The sequence below is a fragment of the Protopterus annectens genome, chromosome 4.part0, assembly GCF_019279795.1.
Source record: "Protopterus annectens isolate FY-2018-M chromosome 4.part0, PAN1.0, whole genome shotgun sequence".
In the NCBI taxonomy this organism is placed as follows: domain Eukaryota; kingdom Metazoa; phylum Chordata; order Ceratodontiformes; family Protopteridae; genus Protopterus; species Protopterus annectens.
The window spans coordinates 1568211610-1568232872 of record NC_056733.1 but is presented as its reverse complement, the minus strand read 5'-3'; positions in this window follow the sequence as shown (position 1 = coordinate 1568232872).

The following is a 21263-nucleotide window of genomic DNA, read 5'->3' as shown; positions in this document are numbered from 1 at the left end:
GTGGACTGTTCTGTAGTTGGGGTTCAACTATAATGCTTTAAGTGATAGAAGGAATAAGTTGGTTTTGAAAGGTTTGCCACTTTCTGCCGTTGTTTCTGCCTTAGCTGGGGCTCACACCCCTTCTAGTAAAACTTATAAGGGGAAGCCTGACTGCTCTGAAAGAAAAGGAGTTTAGGAAACAGACCCCTGATAGTTCCTTCATTTGACTCCAACTTCTGAGCCACTGGCTGAAGTTGCCAAGACATTGGATCAGATACCTTCCTCAGATCCTACTGCATTGAGATCAAAGTCTCCTCGGATCCGATCTCCACTTTGTACCCCAGATTCCATATGTCCTGTGCTCCATTTTCCCTTTTTACAGGAGACACCTAGAAAATCTTCCAGACCACTTTCTACTACATCATCCCTTGGCTCTTCTAGGAGCTTATCTGAGGCAGAGGTGGATAGGATGATGATGTTTATTAGGGCTCTGATCCAGATGGGGATAATTCCATTGGACCCGTGAGCCTGCCCTCCTACCAACATCACATTGCATTGCGTTTTCTGATCTGCCCTGTGTTTTCTGAGTCCTCGAATCTGAGATCTTTGAAGATGTCTTTGTCCGATCCAAAGACCATTCATAGGTAGGTACTAGGCTATCTGCCTGAAGGCATTTATAAGCCTAGCCAGAATGTGTTGGCTTTTGCCACCCCCTTAGATTAGTTCCCTGTGCCTCTGTCCAGCAGAGCCATTGAAGTGATCCTCCAGGGTATACTTTTGTTTCCCATCCACTCTTCAAGGTTTCTCTTGAAGAGGGTTAGCGAGGAGCTCTGCCTAATGTGCATTGGAATCTTGTTCCAGAGCATGGGAAGTCTCTGGGACAGGAATCTATCCCTCCAGCATGTCCTAGTTATTGTTGTGGTGAGGTTTAGATCCCTAGAGCATGTGGCTCAAGGAGATATGTTTTTTTTAGGTGGAACATGTCCATCAATTCTGGGTTGGACATGGCCTTGTATGTCAGGCAGAGATCACCTCTGACTAGGTGATATGCAACAGAGTACAGCTGGAGTTTCTTCAGTCGAGCTGCATAGGGCATCTGTTTGAGGCCAGTGATCCTCTTGGTGAGGTACTTCTGTGATCTTTCCAGGTGTTGCAGGTGTCTTGTAAGGTACATCCCAAATGGGGCGTTGTACTCTATGATGGGTCTGATGAGTGATGTGCATAGGGGCACAATGACCTCTTTTGATCTGGATGCAAACCCTTTTGTGATTAGGTGGGCCACATAGAAGGATTGTGTAACCACTTTGACAATGTGATTGTCAAAGGAGATGTTACTATCTACTTGAGTCCCCAGATCCCTTATTACATCTTCCGTATTTAGGGGGCTACCACCTATGTGGTAGTTTGTGGGTACTATGTTTTTTCCAAAGGGGATGACTATGCACTTTTTGGCATTTAGCTTGAGGCCATGGTTTTGACACCAGGTATCTGTCTCAGTGAGACCCTTTTGGAAGATGTCAGTGTCAGTCGGAAAGTCAGTTATAGCACCTAGTTTGCAGTCATCTGTGAACTTGGTCAGCCATAGTCCTCCTGTGTTTGCCTGTACCTCTGAGAAGTATATGCCGAACAGGAGGGGTCCTAGGACTGATCCCTGGGGAATGTCACTTAACCGGTTTAGAGTCAGACCTAGCTCCCGCAACTTTTACCATGCGAGTTCTGTCTGTGAGCCAGTTGGTAACCCATCTCGTGGCATAGGGGTTTATGTTCAGGCTGGTGAGCTTGTCTATAATACCTGAATGGGGAGTGGTATCGAAGGCCTTTGCGAGGTTTAGGTTGGCTGTATGGATCACCTTTCCCTTGTCTATAGCCTTCGTAACTGTCTCAAAAAATTCCACCAGGTTTAGGAGGCATGATCTGCCCTTAACAAAGCCGAACTGGGTAGGGTCCAGTGTTTGGAGGTTCCCAATGTCTCTGTTAATGAGATCCATGATGATGCGCTCCATAGCCTTTGCAGACCAAGCTAGTCAGGCTTATAAGGAGATAGTTCCCAGGTTCTGTTGTGGCTCCACTTTTGTGGAACAGAATAACCATTGCTGTGCGCCAGTCTGTGGGCACGTAGCCTGTGGAGAGGCTGAGTTTGAACTGTGTGTTTAGGTGAGGAGTTAGTTCATCTTTGAGCTTGTGTAGGATGCAGCCTGGGACACCATCCCGTCCCATTGATGCTGTGTTTTTGGCTTTGGAGAGGGCTGTTTTAACCTGAGTGTTTGTGATTTCAGGGGCACTACATTCTTCTGGTATGGTTATGGGCCCTTTTGGGGGTGAGAGGGGGGGTGAAGTTTGCACTGAACCTGTCTGCCAGGATGTTGGCAGTATCGGTCTGTTCAGTGTATTTTTTGACATTCTGCACTAACTCCGAGCAGATCTGAGAATTGCCACTTAGATTCTTGATATAGCTAAAAAATGCCTTGTGGTTATCTTTGGAGTCCTTGGCAATGTTTCTTTCGAAGCTAGCCTTGGATGATTTTATGAGGGATCATAGTTTCTTGCTGATACTGATCAGGGATGTCTTCCCTTCTTGGGATTTTACTCTCTTCTGTACTAGTTTTCTCCTCCTGTTGTATAGCTTGTTTATGGCAGGGGTCCACCAGACTGGTTTCCTTTTCTTGGAGGAGTGAGTCTTGGTTTTGCTTGGGATAGCACGATCCATGCATTCATGTAAGTGCCAGTAGAGTGCATTTGTAAAGGATTTTGCAGCTTGGACAGCGTTATCCTTTAGCATGGGGGTTTTGAAACTTTCCACCTTGGTCTTAAGCAACGTGAAGTTTGCTTTTGAAAGGTTTTCACAGTGGTGTCTTTGACCGGGCGTGGGGGCAGAATGTGGATATCCAGCGTGATTAGTTTATGGTCAGATCTAACCAGCAAGGGGTTTACCTCTGGTGTGGAACACCGGTTGCCCATGTTGGTGATGACCAGGTCCAGTATGTTGTCACCTCTGGTGGGAGTGTTGACCAGTTGATCCAGGGCATGGAGAGTTTATAAATTCTAGGAAATGTTGGGCAAGGGAGTTAGTACTTCAGTAGTTCTCCCAGTTAGTGTTTGGGTAATTTAAATCACCCTATATCAGGGTGTTTGGTAGGACCTTTATGTTTCCAGAAATGTGGAATGAGGGTCCTGGGACATGGTGGGTGATCTGTAGCAAGCTGCAATTTTGATTGCAGTTTTGTCTGTTGTTAGTTGCACGTGGATGATCTATGAGGCATCATGCTGTGCTACTAACCTGGAGGTATGGGTATCCTTGATGAATATGGATACGCCCCTGCCTTTTGTATTTTGGTCTGGGTTTTCTGGCCAAAATCTATGGTATTGAGTTGTAGCCTGGTAGTGCTGGGGTGCTTTCTGGAGCCTTAAACCAGGTTTCTGTTACTGCACATGTATCGATTTTCTCCATACTGAGGAGTGCCTCAAGTGCATGCATTTTGAGGTTTAGACCTCTGGCATTGAGTAGCATTACCCTCAGTTTTTTGTTGCTTGTGCTATTTACTCCAACCATCTCTCTGAATCAACCGGCTCTAAACTTTTTGGAGCAGGATAACTCTCAGAGCAAATGTTAGTGCCAGCTTCAGCTCCAAGGGGTTTGGATCAACTCTAAAACTATTGGAGCCTTCCTTGCTACTCTGAACCTTGGCATTGGATAGCTCGGCACCAACTTCCTCTTGGAGGCATGAATTCACAGGATTAGAGAGCTCTGTATGGGTAGCTTTAGTGCCAGTGTGACTGGCTTCTGTTTCTCCCGATCCTTCTATCTTTGAGGTTGTGGAGAGGTCACCCTTATCCTTTTTGGATCCTACTCTCCTTCCACTGACTTTCAACTCTAATCCTCTTATGTCTACTTCTCTGGGACAGCCAAGCCTGTACAAACCTTCAGCCAGTACTCCCCACCTTCTTTTGATACTTCACCAGACCATCCCATAGGTGAGGTCTCTAGGTAGAGAATGTGCAAAAGGTGACATCTAGATTTCACTCAGGAATCTGTCACAGAAGATACAGACTTCAGTGAAGGGGAAGGATCCCCCAGATATCCACCTGATGATGTCTCCTGTGGAGATACCCTAGAACCTCTTAAAAAGAGAAGTGGATAGTCCTCCAATACCCTTTCCCAAAAGGAATTGGTGTTTCTGGAAGCTTTTAGAGATGGTCCAGCTGTGTCTTTGGTGGTCCCTCTGGTTGATCAGTTGATTGATCACATGCTGAGCATGGAAGGAACCCAGTACAATGGAACCTATATCTAAGAGGCCAGACAGGTTTTTAGCTCCTCCTAAAGAACATCCAGTGCAACAAGGGGGTCTTATAGATACGATGGTGGTGGCAGTGGCAGCTGCTGCCACCATTAAGAGAGAGCTTGCAGAACAGAGCTTATCTGTTGGTCCCCCTAGTAGAGAGTCCAGGGCCTTGGACAGATTTGATGAGCACATTTATGCCTCATCTACCTTTGCCCTTCAGTTGCTGAACTCTTTGACACATTTCACCAGGCTGCAAAGGGATTTTGATAGAGATTCCCAAATCTCTTTTAGGGTCCATGTCTGTGGATGACCAGAAAAAAAGTTTCTTCACAACTGATTATCTTACAGTCCTTCTCCAATGTGTCCATGAGGTTGATCTCTCATGCAGCTCCGGGTTCATCTAGGGCTGCGGGTTCAGGCAGTAGTGGTCAGGAGGCATGCCTGGATGTACTTGTGTAATTTTGTGGAACCCTTCAAGTCTGCATTCATCAATGCTCCTTTTGAGTGCTCATCTTTGTTTGGCCCCAAGTTAAAGAAACACTTTCCAGAAGTGAGCAAGATGGAAAGTCCATGTCTGCCATTGGGATCCATGTTTTTATGCCTCAGAGATCCTTCTCCAGGAATTAGCGAGGTAGTGAAAAGATGCGGTTTCACAAGTCCAAAGGGCCTTTCCAGGAAACGGGAGGAGATAGTTCTTCCTGGGGCAGAGGGAGGAACTCTAATGGAGGATGCTGCCCTTGGGGTAACGGTGACTCACAGAGCCAGTGTCTCAGAGATATCTTATTTTGACAAACCTTACCAAAGCTCCTGAAGGGTTGCCTGATTGCTGCACTCTGGAGGCAATCAGGGATGCTTATCTCTGCACCCAGAAGCATGGGTATCCATCATAAAAAAACATGTGGGTGCAGAAAATCATATTTATTTCACAACCATTTTCCCAATTCCTCTTACAGAAATAAAAAAAAGATCCCTGATGTTCACCCGTCAGAGGTAGGTTGCAGTCTTGGAAATAGAAAAGCTGCTGTAAAAAAAAAAAAGTTGTCCAAAACGTCCACCCATACCAACAAGGATCTGGAAAAGATTCTTCTTAGTTCTAAAGAAGACAGGGTACTTGAGACCCGACTCAACCAGTATGTAAAACACTCAAAGTTCTGGATGATCACTGTTCACTCCCTTTTACCTATGTTACAAAGGAATGACTGGATGTGCTCAGTAGAGCTTCAAGATGTGTACTATCATATCAAAATGAACAGGCCCTCCAGAAGACACCTCCACTCTGGTTACCAGTTCAAAGCACTGCCTTGTGGTCTCACCACAGCCCCCTGGGTGTTAATCAAATGTTTGGCAGTGGTAGTGGCTTACCTGAGACTGTTGGAATTCCTGTTGTTTTCATATTTAGACAACTGCTCCTGATTGTCCCACCCAGACATCTGTTAATTCAAGCAAGGGATTACTTGCACCAGTTATGCTGTCATTTGGGCATCAGTGTCATTTACATCAAATTGCAGATGTTCTCCGTGTTTCACTGTTGCAGTCATTACAACTGAGTTATCCTGCTGGCAGGCTACCCTCAGTCGGCCTGAATTCCAAAGTCTTGGTCCGGCGTCGGTTGCTGTCACCTATTCCCTGACGTCGGTGCACCAGGGGTATAAAAGATGCAGCCGACGCCATTTTCTCCAGTCTTTCTTGCCATGCAGTGTTTTTTCTTGCTCCAGACTGATGTCAGAAAAAGTTAACAATTGTATTTCTTGTGGGAAGCAAATACCTCATAAGGATTTTCATTCTTACTGTATTCCTTGCCTAGGCCCTGACCATAACATTGCTAGTTGTCGGTTTTGTGCTAGATTTAACCAACGCACTATTAAGCGTCGGTACGATTTTGCATTCCATTACTTTGGCAGAAGGTTTAATTACATAATGCCGTCAGAACAACTGACTACCGGAGTTTATAAAAAGCGCAAAGAAAAAGAAAAGGACAGGCATCTGAGATCCAAAACCGACGACGCTTCTGCTAGGCCTATCGCCGGTTCGCCAGTTCTCAGTGAGGTGCTTTTGCAGCCCCTGACGCCCGCTACCTCAGAGCCACAGGCCGCTTCCGACTCCCATGTGGAGCCGACGAGGCCACTGGAAACTCAAGGTATTGGACACTCGGAAACTATTCCCTCAGATGGGTCCGGAGCCACTGAGCAGGCATCGGCTTCTGAGGGTGTTTTCAGGCCTACACAGTTATATGTGAAACCTACTTCATCTTCAAAGGCAAAGACTAAAGCAGCTCTAAAGACAAAGAAACAAGTACAGCATTCTCCTGGACAGGTCACCATGCCTAAAAACAGATGCTTAAAATGGCCGAAGACCTTATTACTTTGATCAGGGGTTCCCATCCCCCTCCTGATAAGAGGCCTAGGCAAGAGTTAGAATACGAATCTTCAGACCAGGTTTCCATTTCCTCCGATTCCTCCTCTGAACAGAAATATTCTCTTCCTACCTATGAGGATTCTGATGCTGAAGAATTCTATCCCTTCAGCCTCCCCTCCTGAGGATTATTCTTTTGGGGAGACCATGCATACTATGAGGGAGCATTTCCACTGGGAGAGCCAAGATTACTCAGAATCCAAGAAAAGGCTCAAAGACTTTCTTTTATTGCCTCAGCACAGGCCCATTGCTATCCCACCTGTTTTAGACCTTGTAGATGATGTAATTTCAGATTCCATTCTATCTCCAGACTCTCTACCACCAGCTCCTTTTAAGCCAGACAGATACTATAGGGTTCCTGATTCAAATAAATTTCTTTATAAAAACTCTGCTGCTGACCCAGAAACCATCTCTCAGGGTCCCAAAGGGATCAAGGCTTCTACTGCAAAAAACCCTATCCCCTCTGATAGGGATTCTAGGGCCCTAGACAGATGGGGTAAAAAGATTTATACTTCTGCAACCTTGGCTGTAAGAGCCTTAAATTGCCAATTTCATATGCGTAAATATCAGCAATATCTTATGTCATTGCTTAAACAGAAAATGTCAACAAATTCAGAATGTGCAGACAACAAGGAAATGCAGGATTTATTGCATGCATCTGAACAAGTTGGAAAGCATACTTTGCAATGTGGTTTTGATTCTCTAGAGGCCTCCTGCAGGGCCGCTGTTCGAGTGTATTCACTGTTTAAGTCCAGGTTACCCACCCACCATCCCCCATATCTTTGCTGCAATTTGTCTGCTCTTCTCTAACCTATACAACCTATGTGGTGTATTTGCTTATAGATGAAGGTATTATATATATTTTGGTGCATGCATGTTTTATTGGCATATTTTTAGCCTACCCTTTTGGGGGCACCTGACATCTGGGGCAAGAAAAACTGAAGAAAATGGCGTTGGCTGCATCTTTTATACCCCTGGCCTGGCGTCAGGGAAGAGCGACAGCAACGGCCGGACCTAGACTTTGGAATTCCGGCCGACTGAGGGTAGCCTGCCAGCAGGATAACCCAATTGTAATGACTGCAACAGTGAATACACTCGAACATCTACATTTATGGTAAGTGTACAAAACTGTACTTTTTTCCCTACTCGGACCCTGGAGTTCATAGCTGCTCATCTAGACACATTCAACCGGATAGCTTCACTTCCTCTGACAAGGGTTCATACTCTCAGGTTTCATGTCATGAATGTGCTCTCCCTTTCTCATCCAACAGCAAGACTAGTGCTCTAAGAGTTAAGATCGTTGGCAACAGGGATAACTTTAATCCTGTTAGCCAGGTATCATATGCTAATCAATGAACTCTTCCAGTACAGTGATCTGTTCTTTCACATCCTCTAAGCACTCCACTCAAGATTTCCAAAGTTTGCAAGTAATATTTTCTTCGGTGACTTTATTAAGAAAAAAGTTTCTCAAGATCGTCCCTTTGTCCTCCCTCAGCCAGTAGCCACAGTCACCACGGACACTTTCCAAATTGGGTGAAGGGGCATTTAGTGAGAAGGACAGTCCAGGTTGCATAGTCCCTGGAAGAGGCCAATACACACATCAGTGTCCTGGAAATGAGAACTGTCCTACTAGCACTGCAGGCTTTTCAAGATGTCCTACCTTCAGGGGTGATTGTGATACATACAGACATGTCAGTAGTAGTCTGGTATATCAACATACTGGAGGGAACCAGATCTTACTCCTTGTGTTGAGAGACAATGGGAATGTGGCATTGGGTAATCTTTTCTGGTCACTTTATTTTGGCAACGCACATACTGAGGAAAACCAACGCACTTAAAATCAGACTTAGTAGGTCCATTTTGATGACTGACAGATGCAACATCCAGACATCAGTGGCCTCAAGTTAACCACATGGTTTCTCCACTTCCAGTGATGGATAGATAGCCCAGACTTTCTTCCCCAGTCTGACAGATTCTTTAATCCTCTCAGAAGCTTTCCACCAGGAAAATGTACAAAAGTTAATGGAACTTTCAGAGAGATTTGTATACTTTCTCTGTCCAGAGCCAGCAGTTCTCGATTTTTGGTCTCCATTGTTAACAACAGGGCAAGTTATTCTGCTAAAGTTCAACTAGTGTCCATTTCAAATTTTCACTCAGAATAGAATCATTCTTCCTTGGCTGCTTCAAGATTATGAAAGGCCTTCATTTTTACTAAGGCCCCAGTTAAAGATAGTATACCCCCTTGGGATTTGACTATTCTCTTACAGGCTCTTACCCAACCTCTTTTTGAGCATTCTGCTAAGACTGACCTTAAGTTCTTGTCTTGGAAATCAATTTTTCTGGTCACTATAACCTCTGCTAGATGAGTATCTAAACTCCAAGCCCTCTCTGCAAGATTTCCGTACTTGATATTACATAAAGCTAGGTACAAACCCATCCTTTCTAGCTAAGGTAGTGTCTGAATCCACCTTAAATCAGTTCATCAATTTACCTGTGTTTATGTTCTTTCCTAAATTCTGAAACAATGGAGAATATATGCTGCATCATCAAGACGTACATCAGCAGCTGAGGCTTTATTTACACAGAACGCAGGATTTTAGTAAATCTAATCAGTTGTTTGCATCTTTCTCCAAGAACAAATTGGGTAGCACAGTTTCTAAAGTAACTCTAGCCAAATTAACTGATTGTATATCCTTTGTCTGTAAAGAAAGAGATTTAGCTTTACCCAAGTCCCCCCCCCCAAAAGTACATTCTACAAGATTTGTAACAATCTCATTGGCCTTCTGGTCAAGAGCATCCATAGATGATATTTGTTCAGCTGCCACTTGGTCTAATGATCATAACCTTTATTGCTCATTACAAGTTAGACAGAACTATCCAGAAATAGGGCAGGATTTGATTCCCCTGTAGACTGGTATCTCCTTCTTTGAGGACCACCCAAGGTTCTTCTAGCTGGGGACTGTGTTCCATCAGTTGTGGAATGAATGAAGATGGCAACTTTAGATATAAAAGTTATATACTCACCATAATAATGCATGTGTGTTGTCCAGTTAATTTTTCCTCAACTTCTTACCATCCATCCTCCTTCCTTCTCTTCCTAGTGAGGCCTAAGGGGTATCCCTTTGGGGACGCATTTGTTCCTTGCTTTGAGCTCTAGCTTTTTAGTATGTTCTTATCTTTATTTTTTATAGTAGAGTGTTATGTGTATGTTACTGTTGGGGCAGCAAACTCAGTCTGAGGTATACCAGGAGAGTGGGGCATTATGAGTAAAGGGAGGAGTTTGAGAGCTGGATCCATGAGTCTAGTCAAAGCGGCCAAGTTAAATCAGATGTCAGATCCACCAGTTGAGGAAGAATGGAAATGGACAACACAGATGCATCATTATGGTGAGTAAATAACTTTTGTTTTCCTCCTTCCTTGCATTAGGAAAGATCTTTCTTAGTGGGTTGAACAGTTTCATATCAGTCTTGGGGGATGCCTTTCAGAGTAGCTCAGACCACTATGATTCTTGCCACAGACTCCTCAGATCTTACCTTGGGGGTTCATACAGGCAAATTACATGCCCAAGGCACTTGGGAACAAAAAAAGAAGAAAAACATATAAATTTGAAGGGTAGAATAGATGTCATTTGTGAATTAAAAGCCTTCAGCCAGATCTGGGTAAAACTGGCACTCAGAATCCTGACAGGCAAGCCCTCAGTGATATGGTACTTAAAAGGGGAGGGGCCCACTCATATGTACTATGCAGACTAGATATGCTAGCATGGGAATGAACCAAAGTGACACAACTCTGAAAGCAGCCTACATCCCTTCCCAAGTTAACATGCTGACAAGCAGGCTGAGCAGTTTGCAGATAGGCCCTCACAAATGGATTTTGAACATGAGTGTTTTCTAGACTTAGGATGTGGGGTGTGCTAGAAATGGCTCTTTTTGCTTCACCTTTGAACAGGCAGCAGGGGAATATTCTTTTGCAAAACAGAAACCCCAAAGGCTTGTTAAATGCATCTTCCTTAAAAAGAATAGGTCTGTTTTTTACACTGTTTCTTAAGCAACCTTGATGATCCCAGGGTTGTACTAAAACTCAAGGAGAGGCCAAAAGCTATTTGTAGCAGATGTTCATCGTGTTTCACTGTTGTAGTCATTACTCTTGGGTTATCCTACTAGCAGGCGACCCTCGGTCGGCCAGAATTCCAAAGTCTAGGTCCGGCGTCTGTTGCTGTCGCCTCTTCCCTGACGTCAGTGCGCCAGGGGTATAAAAGATGCAGCCGACACCATTTTTTCCAGTCTTTCTTGCCGTGCGGTGCCCAAAGCAAAAGCAGTTCGCAAGTGCCGGTCGGCTGACTCCTGAGTTTTTCAAATTCGAATTTCAGATCTGAAGTCTTCATTAAAGCTAAGTACCCCGTTGGGGAAACTTTTTTCTTGCTCCAGACTGATGTCAGAAAAAGTTAACAATTTTATTTCTTGTGGGAAGCAAATACCTCATAAGGATTTTCACTCTTACTGTATTCCTTGCTTAGGCCCTGATCACAACATTGCTAGCTGTTGGTTTTGTGCTAGATTTAACCAACGCACTATCAAGCGAAGGTTCGATTTTGCATTTCATTACTTTGGCCGAAGATTTAATTACATAATGCCATCGGACCAGCTGACAACCGGAGTTTACAAAAAACGCAAAGACAAGGAAAAGGATAGACATCCGAGGTCCAAAACCGATGATGAAGCCACTGCTAGGCCAGTCGCTGGTTCTCAGTGAGGCACTTTCGCAGCCCCTGGCGCCCGCTACCTCAGAGCCACAGGCCGCTTCCGACTCTCACGTGGAGCTGACTGGGCCTCTGGAAACTCAAGGTATTGGACACTCGGAAATCATTCCCTCAGATGGGTCTGGAGCCGCTGAGCAGGCATCGGCTTCTGAGGGTGTCTTCAAACCTACACAACTATATATTTAAGCCATCTTCAGCTTCAAAGACAAAGACTAAAGCAGCTCTAAAGACAAACAAACAAGTACAGCATTCTCCTTCTCAGACTTCCATGCCTAAAAAACAGATGCTCAAAATGGCTGAAGACCTAATTAGTTTGATCAGGGGCTCCCATCCCCCTCCTGATAAGAGGCCTAGGCAAGAGACTGAGTATGATTCTTCTGATCAGGTTTCTGTTTCCTCTGATTCCTCTTCTGAACAGGATTACTCCATGCTTCCCTATGAGGATTCTGATGCTGAAGAATCCATTCCTTCAGCCTCTCCTCCTGAGGATTATTCTTTTGGGGAAACCCTGCATACCACGAGGGAGCATTTCCACTGGGAGAGCCAAGATTATTCTGAAGTTAAGAAAAGGCTCAGAGACTTTCTGCTACTTCCTCAGCACAGACCCCTTGCTATTCCACCTGTTCTGGATATTGTAGATGATGTATTTTCAGAGTCCGGCCTGTCCCCTGACTCTTTACCCCCTGCACCCGCTAAGCCAGACAGGTACTACAGAGTCCCGGATTCTCATAAATTCCTATATAAAAACCCCTCTGCTTTCCCAGAAACTATATCTCAGGGTCCCAAAGGGGTTAAAGCTTCCACTGCAAAAAACCCTGTCCCCTCTGATAGGGATTCCAGGGCTCTAGACAGATGGAGGGAAAAAGTCTACGCTTCTGCTACCCTGGCTGTAAGGGCTTTAAATTGTCAGTTTCATATGCTTAAATATTAGCAATATTTCATGTCACTGCTTAAACAGAAAATGTTGACAAATACTGAAGGTTCAGAGAACAAAGAATTGCAGGATTTATTGCATGCAGCTGAACAAGTGGGAAAGCATACTTTGCAATGTGGTTATGATTCACTGGAGGCCTCTTGCAGAGCCACTGTTACAGGTTTTGTTATTAGAAGGCATGCTTGGTTAAAGGAACAGAATCTGCCTGATCATGTTAAAGTAAAATTGTTAGATGCACCATTACAGCATGATACTTTGTTTGGTACTAAAGCAGAAGAGGTGTTGAAAAAAATGGAGGATAAAGCAAAATCCATGCAGACAGTCAAGGATTTCTTACAGGTGCAGCCACCCAGGTTTAGCAGGAACTGGCCCACTAAAAATTGGTCCTTTCCAGTGTCAGACAGACCACAAAGAGGTAGATACAGGCATCCCAGAGGCAGATCTCAGCCCCAAGGCTCATACAGGCCTAAACAATGGGGTGCTCCTACCTCCAAAAGTGGAGAAGACAAATCACAACCTTACAGGAAGCAGTCCCAATGACTTTCCTCTACCAGATCCAAGCACTTTTCTTTTGGCAGCCCCCTTAGGGGGAAAACTAGCACTTTTTTCATCAAATTGGCAAATGGTTACCCAAGACAAATGGGGCCTGAACATAGTGTCCCAAGGCTACAGGTTCCATTTTCACACCCTACCAAGGTCAAAAGGTATGCCAGACCTGCCACACAATCAATGGGCAGAGGCACAAAAACAAATTACAGCCCTCATGGACATGAGGGCCATTCAGCAAGTACCACAACAAGAGCAGGGGCAAAGATTTTACTCCAGACTCTTTCTAGTACCCAGAAAGGACAAAACCTGGAGACCAATACTGGACCTGTCAGTTTTAAATATGTTTCTGGAAGTTCCAAAATTCAAGATGTTGACTCTACAGCAGCTACTGCCCATGCTGGGCAAGAAGGCTTGGTTCGTAACTTTGGACTTAAAAGAGGCATACCTGCATGTCCCAATCAGACAATCATAGCTGGCTCAATGCATTACCAATTCTCTGCACTACCCTTTGGCTTATCTAGTGTGCCCAGGGTCTTCACAAAATGCCTGGCACCAGTAATAGCGTTTTGCAGACAAAAAGGAATTCAAATATATCCCTACTTGGACGACTGCCTAATTCAAGCAGAGAACAAAGACATTCTTCTGAAGCATCTGGCATATGTAAAAAGATTACTAATTGGCCTAGGGTACACAGTAAATGAAAAGAAATCAAACCTAGTACCCTCTCAAGAGATAATATTCCTGGGTGCAAGCTTAAATACAACTGCCCAGATGGCTTATCTCACGCCAGACAAACAAAAGCATCTGACTACTTACTTCAAGAAATTGGCAACACAAACCCACTTATCTTCAAGGAAAATCCTGCAGGCCTTGGGTTACATGGCATCTTGCATTCTACTAATTCCATATGTCAGACTGCATATGAGGAAACTACAATGGTACCTAAAAATTGTTTGGACTCAGCATTGCCACAGCCTGGAGACAGTAATTGCACTCATTCTGTGCCTACAACAGGAGTTTTGATGGTGGGCAGAAGCCTGTTACCACAACAAGGGTCTGCCATTCAGTTTACCCACAGCCAGACAGACACTGACAATGGATGCATCAGATTATGCCTGGGGAGTCCATATGGCAGGAAAATGTATTCAGGGCACATGGTCTGCAAACCAGATGCATCTTCACATCAATCAAAAAGAGATGCTAGCTGTTCAAAATGCCCTGACAGCTTTCAAGGACCTGCTTCATCCAGGACAGTTACTGATAAAGACAGACAACACTACGGTCATGTGGTACATAAACAAGCAGGGAGGTACACATTCCTACCCCCTATGCAGACAAGCAATGACCTTATGGGACACAGCATTGGCTTTTCAAATTCACCTGCAAGCACAATTCCTGCCAGGAAAAACAAATACTCTGGCAGACGAACTAAGCAGAAACCTCATGGATCCCCACGAATGGAAACTGGATCCACAAGTCTTCAGCATGATAACAAGGAAATGGGGATGCCCAGACATAGATCTATTTGCCTCCCCTCACAACTGCCAATTGCAGAGATTTTGCACAAGGATTTATCACAAGCAAGCATGGAAAGTGGACGCCCTATCCTTCAGCTGGAAAAATCTAACGGTATATGCTTTTCCCCCACTGCCTCTCCTTCCCAGGGTACTCCTAAAGGTCAGACAAGAGAAGCCAAAAATTATACTGATTGCACCAGACTGGCCACGCCAGCACTGGTACCCAATCCTAAAGAGCTTGCCTCAAGGTCCAGCATGGAAATTGCCTCAAACTTCTCACTTGCTGACCCAACAAAACAATCATAATCTGCAGAGCCAACTCAGGACCTTAAATCTGGCAGCATGGCGGATAATGTAGCCATTCAGAACACTCCTCTTTCAAAAGTTGTTATGGATGTTATCTTGGAAGCCAGGAGGCCCAGCACCTGAAAATCTTATGCAGAAAAATGGAAGAGATTCTGTGCTTGGAACCAGGAACAAGGCATTGACACGTATGTACCAAATATCCCTCAGATTTCACAATACCTAACTGAGATGCTGAACAAAGGCCTTTCCTTCTCATCAATTAAGATTCATGCCTCTGCCATTTCAGCCCATTACTATACGGAACCACCTATCTTTTCTCATCCTTTAATAAGGCAGTACCTCAGAGGGGCCAAAAACATTAGGCCTCCAAGGAGAGCACCAATTCTGGCCTGGGACCTCAATTGTGTTTTGGAAAATCTAACACTGCCTCCATTCGAGCCAGCATCAACAGCAGATATAAAATTCTTGTCCTGGAAAACAGCTCTGCTCCTAGCAATAACCTCTGCAAGGCGAGTCTTGGAGTTACAAGCACTCAAGGCTGTGGAACCTTTCATCATTTTTCATCCAGACAGAATTTCTCTGAGGACAAACTCTCCATTTATGCCTAAGGTGGTGTCCAGTGTGGCCCTTAACCAAACCATTCACTTGCCAACCTTTTATCCTAATCCACAAAACAAGGGTGAGAAAATTCTGCATTCTTTGGACATACACAGGCAGTTACGCTTCTACTTGGACAGAACTAAAGCTTTCAGAAAGACTGAGCAACTTTGTGTCATATGCTGCAGGATCACAAGGAAAGGCTATCTCAAAACAGATTATTTCTAAATGGATAGGCCATTGCATCCGTTCCTGCTATTTTCAACATGACAAATCAGTGCCTAAGGGCATTAGGCCTCATTCCACCAGAGCAGCAGCCTTCCTCAGAGGAGTACCAACCAAAGATATCTTAGAGGCTGCAACTTGGAGTTCAGTGCACACCTTCACAAAGCACTACCACTTACCTCTTTACTCTAAGTCCAGAGCTGGCTTTGCCACTGCAGTCCTGCAGGGCCTCATAGCCTCTCCTAATCCAATTTAGCCTAGCCACCCTTCCTCAGCTTTGGGATTCAACCCAAGAGTAATGACTGCAACAGTGAAACACGAACATAGTACAGTTGTGTACCTACCATAAATGTAGATGTTCGAGTGTATTCACTGTTGCAGTCCAGGTTACCCACCCACCATCCCCCTTTTCTTTGCTGGGACTTATCTGCACTTCTCCATTCTATACAATCTAGTTGGTGTATTTGCTTGTAGATGAAGGAAATGTTATTTTTGTGCATCCATTTTTATTGGCATATTTTTCAGCCTACCAATTTGGGGGCACCTGACATCTAGGGCAAGAAAAACTGATGAAAATGGCGTCGGCTGCATCTTTTATACCCCTGGCACACTGACGTCAGGGAAGAGGCGACAGCAACCGATGCCGGACCTAGACTTTGGAATTCTGGCCGACAGAGGGTCGCCTGCCAGCAGGATAACCCAAGAGTAATGACTGCAACAGTGAATACACTCGAACATCTACATTTATGGTAGGTACACAACTGTACTTTTCCTTTCAGCCAAGACAACAGTGGATGTTCATCATTCCTCCCTCTACAGTAGCCTTTAGGTTATTTGGAGTGTTTCCTTGCTAAAAAAAAAAAAAAATGGCCAGTTTCACAAAGCTCTTGCTCCTTCCCCCACGTTTTCACTCTGACTGCTGAATGCTCAGCCCCAAAGGGGGAAATCAGCAGAGAAAAGATTTCTTCAGTACTTTGTTGCTGGCTCGAGGATAAGCAGCTGTGGTGCATCATAGGGGCAGCAATTGGCTAAGAGCTTTGTTTCTGGCAGATAAGTCCCCTGTAGAAACCCATACATAAAGAAATTGATGCCTTTTTAAGAAAATGGTATTTATTTTCTATTTCTGACTAAAAGTGACATTTCCCCTTTAAGAAACAGTCCTTATCAATATCAGAAGTGTCCTCTCAGGGACCACTGTTTTACTGTGTTATTTAGTTAAGGGATATATATATTTTTTTTACCTAAAATGTGTTCTGCTTATATAAACTTTTCATTTTGTGTCTTAAAGACTTAATTTGGGATGAGCAGGAATGTGTGTGTAGTGTACAACTTGTATTCACTTTGTGATAACCTACCTGACTTTTTTTCTTATTCTGTCCCTGTTCTTAATGTAGAATAAGTCTACTGACAAGGAAACAGTGTGATGTTCTTCGTGTTTCACTGTTGCAGTCATTACATTTGGGTTATCTGCTTGCAGGTAGCCCTCAGTCAGCCTGATTAACAAAGTCTTGGGTCCTGCGTCGGTTGCTGTCCCTTCTTCCATGATGTCAGGTCATCAGGGGTATAAAACATGCAGCCGACGCCATTACATCAGTCTTTCTTGCCGTGCGGTGCCCGAAGCAGAAGCAGTTTGCAAGTGCCAGTTGGCCGACTCCTGAAATTTTCGTTTTCGAGTTTCAGAACCGAAGTCTTCAACTAAAGCTAAGTACCCCATTGGGGAAACTTTTTCTTGCTCCTTACCAATGTCAGTAAAAGTTAATAATTGCATTACTTTTGGAAAGCAAATACCTCATAAAGATTTTCATTTGTACTGTATTCCTTGTCTAGACCCTGACCACGACGTACCTTGCTGTCAAGTTTTGTGCTTTATTTAATCAACGCACTATCCGTCGGTATATTTTTGCCGTCGGTTTAATTATCCAGACATGTCGGTTAGCCATCCGATTACCGGGATTCCGAAAAAATGCAAAGATAAAGAAAGAGACAGGCCACCAATGTCCAAAACTGCCGATGACGCTTTCTCCTAAGCCAGTCGCCAGTTCACTGGTACTCAGTGAGGCGCTTTCGTAGCCCCTGATACCCGCTACTTCTGATTCGCAGGCCTCTACTGAGACCCATTCGGAGTCCGGTATGCCGCGAGATGCTTCAACTATGGAACCCGTGGATGTCTCTACCTTGGATGAGTCCAGAGCCGCTGTGCAGGCACCGGCTTCTGAGGGTGTATTCAGGCCTACAGACTTGCATATTAAACCAACGCCTCCTCCTTTACTTAGGCCTAAATCTAGATCCATGCCTAAAAAAAACGACGCCCAGGCCTCTATGCCTAAAAAACAAATGATCAAATAACCGTAATCAGGGGTAGCCAACCCCCCACCCCCTTCTAAGAGGCCTAGGACTGAAGTTGATTAGGAATCTTCTGATCAGGATTCTGTTGTTTCTGATTCTTCTGATTATCTGGATTTGCCCTTATCTACTTATGAAGATTCTGATGCAGAGGACTCCATTCCCTCTGCTTCCCCTCCTGAGGACTTTTCTTTTGAGGAAACCTTATATACGCTGAGGGAGCATTTCCACTGGGAAAGCCAGGATTTTTCTGATTCAAAAAAGAGGCTTAGGGATTTCCTTCTCCTACCTCAGCATAGGCCTTTAGCTATTCCTCCAGTACTAGACATTGTTGATGATGCTTTTTCAGAATCTAGTTTGGCTCCTGATTCCCTGCCTCCTGCTCCCAGAAAACCTGACCGATACTACAGGGTCCCTGAGTCCCACAAGTTTCTTTTTAAAAATCCTATTGCAGATCCAGAGACTATTTCACAGGGGCCCAAGGGCATTAAGGCTTCGACTGCTAAAAATTCTACCCCTTCTGATAGAGACTCCAGGGCGCTGGATAGATGGGGAAAGAAGGTTTACACTTCTGCAACCTTAGCCATTACGGCTTTAAACTGCCAGTTTCATATGTTAAAGTATCAGCAACATGTTATTGGACTGCTTAAACAGAAAATTATGTTGATTCCTGACTGTGTGGAAAATAAAGAATTACAGGATTTAATGCATTCTGCTGAACAAGTTGGAAAACATACTTTGCAATGTGGTTTTGCTTCATTAGAGGCCTCTTGCAGGGCTGCTGTTACTGGGTCTATGCTCAGAAGGCATGCCTGGCTTAAGGAGCAATCTTTGCCTGATCATGTTAAAGCTAAATTGTTGGATACTCCTTTAAATCAGGACCGCCTGTTTGGCAGCAAGGCTGAGGAAGTTCTTAAAAAGATGGAAGATAAAGCTAAATCTATGCAAACTGTTAAAGATTCTTTTTACAAGTTCAGCCTTCTAGATTTAGTAGGCACTGTCCCTCTAAGACTTGGTCCTTTCCAGCCCTTCTCAAGCCAAACCCAGACACAGCAAAAACCGCAGGTTTCAGTCCCAGGGGACACACAGAACTAAACAGTGGGGGACCTCCACTTCCAAATCTGGGAATAATAAGACTCCTCCCTATAGCAAACTGTCTCAATGACTTCTTTTAAAATTTCCAAGCACTTATCAACTGACTGTCCCTTTGGGGGGAAAGATTGCTCTTCATGCAAAAAATTGGGAACTCATTACCCAGGACAAATGGGTTTTAAATATAGTGTCCCAGGGGTACAGATTTCACTTCCACACATTGCCAACACCAAGCGGGTGGCCGGACCTACCCCCAAATCAGTGAGCAGAGGCCCAAAAACAAGTTCTTTCTCTCTCAAGCATGGGGGCTATTCAATTGGTACCAGAAGAGGAAAAGGGACAAGGTTTCTACTCGAGACTTTTCCTGGTACCCAGAAAAGACAATTCATGGTGTCCTATCCTGGACCTGTCTACTCTAAACACCTTTTTGGAGATTCCAAAATTCAAGATGCTGACTCTTTACCAGTTACTTCCTATGCTAGGCAAAGGTGCCTGGTTGGCAACGCTAGATTAAAAGAAGCATACCTGCACATCCCAATCAGGGAATCTTGCAGAAGATACCTATGCATCAAAGCAGGCTACATGCACTATCAGTTCTCTGCACTGCCCTTTGGCTTATCTACTCCGCACAGGGTATTCACAAAGTGCCTAGCTCCAGTTATTGCATTTTGCAGGCAAAGAAATATTCAAATATACACATACCTGGACGATTGTCTAATTCAGTCAGAAAGCCAGGACATACTTTTGAATCATCTGGCCTTTGTACAAAGGGTTCTAACTTGTCTGGGGTACACCATAAACGAAAAGAAATCACACCTGGTACCCTGTCAACAAATTATTTTCCTGGGAGCAAGCTTGAATACAATTTCCCAGATGGCTTACCCTCACGCCAGAGAAACAAATTCATTTGACAACCTACTTCAAACAAGTGGCCACAAAAACCCTGCTATCTGCAAGCCTTGGGGTTCATGGCCTCCTGCAGTCTTCTAATTCCATATGCAAGACTGCATATGAAGAAACTACAGTGGTATCTAAAAAGCCTATGGTGTCAACATTTTCAAGACCTGGAAACAATGATTCCTATCATACCTTGCCTACGCCTAGAGTTCCTTTGGTGGGCAGAGGCCTGCCACCAAAACAAGGGACTACCTTTCACACCACCCCCTGCCACCCAAACCCTAACAACAGATGCATCAGACTATGCATGGGGGGGGGGGGGCTGACCTGGCAGGGAAGTGCATTCAGGGAAAATGGAACCCAAGTCAAATGCACCTGCATATCAATCAAAAAGAAATGTTAGCTGTACAGAATGCTCTGACAGCCTTCAAGGACCACATTCTTCCAGGACAACTAATGGTAAAGACGGACAACACCACTGTTATGTGGTACATAAACAAGCAGGGGGGTACACATTCTTACCCCCTCTGCAGACTAGCCATGGCATTGTGGAACACAGCCTTGAGCTATCAAGTGCACCTACAAGCTCAATTCCTGCCAGGAAAATTAAATACACTGGCAGACGAACTAAGCAGAAACCTCATGGACCCACACGAGTGGAAACTGGAACCAAGGATTTTCGACATGTTGACAAGCAAATGGGGGAGCCCAGATATGGACCTGTTTGCCTCTCCCCAGAGCTACCAATTTGACAAATTTTACACAAGGACTCCCCACAAACAAGCCTGGAATGTGGATGCTCTGTCCTTCAGCTGGAAAAACCTATCAGTCTATGCCTTCCCCCCTCTGCCTCTGCTCTCCAAAGTACTACTAAAAATCAAACAGGACAAACCAAGGATGATTTTTATTGCTCCAGACTGGCCGCACCAACACTGGTACCCCCTCCTGCGCAGTTTGTCATGGTTATCTCCATGGCATCTGCCTCAGAATCTTTCCCTGCTGTCTCAGCAGAAGAACCAGATTCTGCACCCTCAGTTTCTAACACTGAACCTTCCAGCCTGGCTAATTACTTAATCTCTCCTTTACCATCCTTCAGCAAACCTGTGATGGATATCATTTTAGAGGCAAGGAGGCCTAGTACTAGAAAATCTTATGCTGAAAAATGGAAAAGATTATGTGCCTGCAACCAATCTCAAGGGATGAGCACAGCAGCACCCAATTTACCTCAGATTTTACAATACTTAACTGAGATGCTTCACAAGGGCCTGTCTTTTTCCTCCATTAAAATCCACATCTCAGCCATTTCAGCTCATTATAACACAGATCCTCCCCTCTTCTCTCATCCACTGTGCAGGCAGTTCCTCAGAGAGGCC